Genomic DNA, 5,710 nt, shown 5'->3' on the forward strand with positions numbered 1-5,710 from the left:
ATATATAATTGATCAGCATTTTTTAAAATAATTTAATTGACTAGAAAGATTATGATCAATTAAAATTATTAATCAAAAAAATAGGATAAAAATATATTGAATTATATTTAAATGAATATTTTAATATAAATAATAAGATTTAAATCTAGCCCCTCCCCCAACTACGTGGTTAGGGATGTCAAAACAGCTCATTGTTTGTGAATAGCTCGTGTTTGACTTGCTAAGTAAATGAGTCAAACACAAACAAATTTTTTATGCTCGATATATTAACAAGTCGAACACGAACAACAATATTTTTAAACAAGTTAAAAATGGGACGAGCTTGGGCTCGCTTAAGCTCAGCTCGTTTACACCCTTATATGTGAGACATATTTTATACATGAGACTATGACTTTTATTCCTATTATTTTGGGCAAAAAAACTCACCAAAGAGCTAATAAGTGTCGTGCCTCCCACAACACTTTTTATATTCCAACAATTAGGTCAAGCATCATGGAGGTGCTTACCATATTATCTCAGAGACCAGGAATTTTGGGCAATGACTCTTTATATTTATCTAAATTATAATGAAGCTCAATGGTGTATTTAGTAAGACATATTTATTAATAATTATTCACCATTTCTCAGTCAAATATAATTTTCACCAAATTCACATATTTTCCAATGAACGAAAGCTTATTTATAGATTCGTTAAATTCACAAGAAGAGGATATCACAAGCCAGTGATAGAGAATAACTTCCCCCAATGGTTTAAAATGCACATAAATTATACTCATCACAAATGTTTATTTTTAAATATTTTGAATGAAATAGTAGAAAGCGTGTTTTTTTCTAAATTCATACATTCAAGCTTGAAATAATAGAGAAACAAATCAGGGCTTAATAGATCCTGCTTAGGGATCCATATGCATCATAAAAATTTAACAAATTTATGATGTAAATGACTACAAATTTCGTAAAAGATCCTGGTCAAAAGAAAAAAAAAATTGTAATTCTAGTATTTGTCTTAAAGCAAAAAACAATGAATTTGATGAAGAAATAAATTATTATGATATTCTTGATAAAGTTGTTTAATCATAAGAAGTATATTTCTGTTCAATTGTGATTGGTTTGACCCTGTTCCTAATTGTGGAACAAGGTAAACCAACTGTATAATATCATACAAGTTAAAATGAACAGAAGATAAGCTAAATTTGATCCTTTAATTCTATTAAGACAACCGAGTCAGGTATGTTTTATTTGAAATCCTGATAGAGCGAGATAATGTTAACTTGACAATAGTGATAACGAGTAAACCTAGAGCGACTATTGATACCCTTTCATCAAGAAATAAAAATGATAAATTTATGCATTCCACTTGATCCTAGTTCACAATACTATTGAACCCTTTCATCAAGAAAAAAAAATGATAAATTTATGCATTCCACTTGATCCTATTAATAAAGAGCTAATATTAGAGAATGTTAATGGAAAACACAAGAAAATTAATCTAAATGAGCATGACTCTAACAATGCTTTGGATGAAAAAAATTGAAGTACATCCTCTTGTGACTCAATTAAAGAGGGTGCTAAGATATGTAACTTACTCTGAATATTTTGATAGATTTACTTTTAGAATCACTTGAATTGAATCAACTTATTTCTGTAGGTTTATTTTCGCTTTCTTTCTACTTTGTAGATTTTTGTTTTCAATTCCGATAGTTTGTTCATATGATATTTTTACTTATATTTTCAATTATGGTGGTTTGTAGCTCACTTTACAGTCCCACCATGTAGTTTGTACTTTACATTTTATCCGTACTTTCATTTGATATTCTTACTTATATTGTCAGTTGTAGTAGTTTGTAGATTGCACCTTATAGTTTTTCATTCTATTTATTTTGTAGCTTTGGGTTTTCAGATCAAGTAGTTTGTTGATTTCAGTTGATATTTTGATCGTATTTTTGCTTAATGTTATGTGTACTTATTAAATTTTCTTTTCTTTGTTGCAGATGGCTTTTGTAGGTGGCATGGTCTCTGCATCATGAGAGACATAGAAGAGGTCAGTACCTAAGGGAGTTCCTCGTCAGCCAACACGACCACACTACTATGGAGGTGAGCACCAACTTGTCGCTCTCCACTGCGGCCAGTATTGAGGTCGTCATCCCTACAGGCCTCCACTATAACGCCGTCAGCTTAACCATACACCCCGATTTACATCACCTCTCCTCCTACCATATCAGCACCATCACCAGGTACAACTGCAATTTTTTTTTCTCACTTTGGCAGTGTCATAATACTGCTGCCGATAGAGAGACGTTGAGTGGCACAAGTAACACTTATCAGCACTAGCCTATGGGACAGATGTATTCCTTTCAGATAGTGGTACTAAGACTTTATATATTTATTTTAATATAATCCTAGCTATATATTGTTTTGTTGTGGGATATGTACTTCCTGACATAGAAATGAGACGAAAAAGAACACAAGCAAACACATATCGTTTACGTGGTTCGATCCAACTGGATCTACGTCCACGGGAGGGAATCAATCAAATATTTCACTAAGGCAAAAGAAATGGAGAATACATAGCTTATACATAAAGATGAGCCCTCATCTTCCTTCGATGGCCTCCCTCTCAAGCGACACCTTGATACAAGGCCTCAAGATGCTCTCCTCCTCTCTAACTCTATAGCTATTCTCTCCTCCTTTGTGGTAGCTCAAGATATCTTCTCCCTTGCTCTCCTAGGCCTCACACCCTCTCTATTTATAGAAGCAAGAGAGTGGTAGGTGGGAGGTAGGTGAGCGGTAGGTGAGTGGTAGGTGAGCGGTAGGTGAGATGTGGTAGGTGGCGGTGCCACATTACAAAATTGCCCTTTTACCTTAGTTCATTAATTGGGGGTCAAAATAACAATCAGCATTTTTTAAAATAATTTAATTGACTAGAAAGATTATGATCAATTAAAATTATTAATCAAAAAAATAGGATAAAAATATATTGAATTATATTTAAATGAATATTTTAATATAAATAATAAGATTTAAATCTAGCCCCTCCCCCAACTACGTGGTTAGGGATGTCAAAACAGCTCATTGTTTGTGAATAGCTCGTGTTTGACTTGCTAAGTAAATGAGTCAAACACAAACAAATTTTTTATGCTCGATATATTAACAAGTCGAACACGAACAACAATATTTTTAAACAAGTTAAAAATGGGACGAGCTTGGGCTCGCTTAAGCTCAGCTCGTTTACACCCTTATATGTGAGACATATTTTATACATGAGACTATGACTTTTATTCCTATTATTTTGGGCAAAAAAACTCACCAAAGAGCTAATAAGTGTCGTGCCTCCCACAACACTTTTTATATTCCAACAATTAGGTCAAGCATCATGGAGGTGCTTACCATATTATCTCAGAGACCAGGAATTTTGGGCAATGACTCTTTATATTTATCTAAATTATAATGAAGCTCAATGGTGTATTTAGTAAGACATATTTATTAATAATTATTCACCATTTCTCAGTCAAATATAATTTTCACCAAATTCACATATTTTCCAATGAACGAAAGCTTATTTATAGATTCGTTAAATTCACAAGAAGAGGATATCACAAGCCAGTGATAGAGAATAACTTCCCCCAATGGTTTAAAATGCACATAAATTATACTCATCACAAATGTTTACTTTTAAATATTTTGAATGAAATAGTAGAAAGCGTGTTTTTTTCTAAATTCATACATTCAAGCTTGAAATAATAGAGAAACAAATCAGGGCTTAATAGATCCTGCTTAGGGATCCATATGCATCATAAAAATTTAACAAATTTATGATGTAAATGGCTACAAATTTCGTAAAAGATCCTGGTCAAAAGAAAAAAAAATTTGTAATTCTAGTATTTGTCTTAAAGCAAAAAACAATGAATTTGATGAAGAAATAAATTATTATGATATTCTTGATAAAGTTGTTTAATCATAAGAAGTATATTTCTGTTCAATTGTGATTGGTTTGACCCTGTTCCTAATTGTGGAACAAGGTAAACCAACTGTATAATATCATACAAGTTAAAATGAACAGAAGATAAGCTAAATTTGATCCTTTAATTCTATTAAGACAACCGAGTCAGGTATGTTTTATTTGAAATCCTGATAGAGCGAGATAATGTTAACTTGACAATAGTGATAACGAGTAAACCTAGAGCGACTATTGATATTCACAATACTATTGAACCCTTTCATCAAGAAAAAAAAATGATAAATTTATGCATTCCACTTGATCCTATTAATAAAGAGCTAATATTAGAGAATGTTAATGGAAAACACAAGAAAATTAATCTAAATGAGCATGACTCTAACAATGCTTTGGATGAAAAAAATTGAAGTACATCCTCTTGTGACTCAATTAAAGAGGGTGCTAAGATATGTAACTTACTCTGAATATTTTGATAGATTTACTTTTAGAATCACTTGAATTGAATCAACTTATTTCTGTAGGTTTATTTTCGCTTTCTTTCTACTTTGTAGATTTTTGTTTTCAATTCCGATAGTTTGTTCATATGATATTTTTACTTATATTTTCAATTATGGTGGTTTGTAGCTCACTTTACAGTCCCACCATGTAGTTTGTACTTTACATTTTATCCGTACTTTCATTTGATATTCTTACTTATATTGTCAGTTGTAGTAGTTTGTAGATTGCACCTTATAGTTTTTCATTCTATTTATTTTGTAGCTTTGGGTTTTCAGATCAAGTAGTTTGTTGATTTCAGTTGATATTTTGATCGTATTTTTGCTTAATGTTATGTGTACTTATTAAATTTTCTTTTCTTTGTTGCAGATGGCTTTTGTAGGTGGCATGGTCTCTGCATCATGAGAGACATAGAAGAGGTCAGTACCTAAGGGAGTTCCTCGTCAGCCAACACGACCACACTACTATGGAGGTGAGCACCAACTTGTCGCTCTCCACTGCGGCCAGTATTGAGGTCGTCATCCCTACAGGCCTCCACTATAACGCCGTCAGCTTAACCATACACCCCGATTTACATCACCTCTCCTCCTACCATATCAGCACCATCACCAGGTACAACTGCAATTTTTTTTTCTCACTTTGGCAGTGTCATAATACTGCTGCCGATAGAGAGACGTTGAGTGGCACAAGTAACACTTATCAGCACTAGCCTATGGGACAGATGTATTCCTTTCAGATAGTGGTACTAAGACTTTATATATTTATTTTAATATAATCCTAGCTATATATTGTTTTGTTGTGGGATATGTACTTCCTGACATAGAAATGAGACGAAAAAGAACACAAGCAAACACATATCGTTTACGTGGTTCGATCCAACTGGATCTACGTCCACGGGAGGGAATCAATCAAATATTTCACTAAGGCAAAAGAAATGGAGAATACATAGCTTATACATAAAGATGAGCCCTCATCTTCCTTCGATGGCCTCCCTCTCAAGCGACACCTTGATACAAGGCCTCAAGATGCTCTCCTCCTCTCTAACTCTATAGCTATTCTCTCCTCCTTTGTGGTAGCTCAAGATATCTTCTCCCTTGCTCTCCTAGGCCTCACACCCTCTCTATTTATAGAAGCAAGAGAGTGGTAGGTGGGAGGTAGGTGAGCGGTAGGTGAACGGTAGGTGAGATGTGGTAGGTGAGCGGTACCACATTACAAAAGTGCCCTTTTACTTTAGTTCATTAATTGGGGGTCAAAATAACA

The sequence above is a fragment of the Phalaenopsis equestris genome, unplaced genomic scaffold (assembly GCF_001263595.1).
Source record: "Phalaenopsis equestris unplaced genomic scaffold, ASM126359v1 Scaffold000002, whole genome shotgun sequence".
Classification (NCBI taxonomy): domain Eukaryota; kingdom Viridiplantae; phylum Streptophyta; class Magnoliopsida; order Asparagales; family Orchidaceae; genus Phalaenopsis; species Phalaenopsis equestris.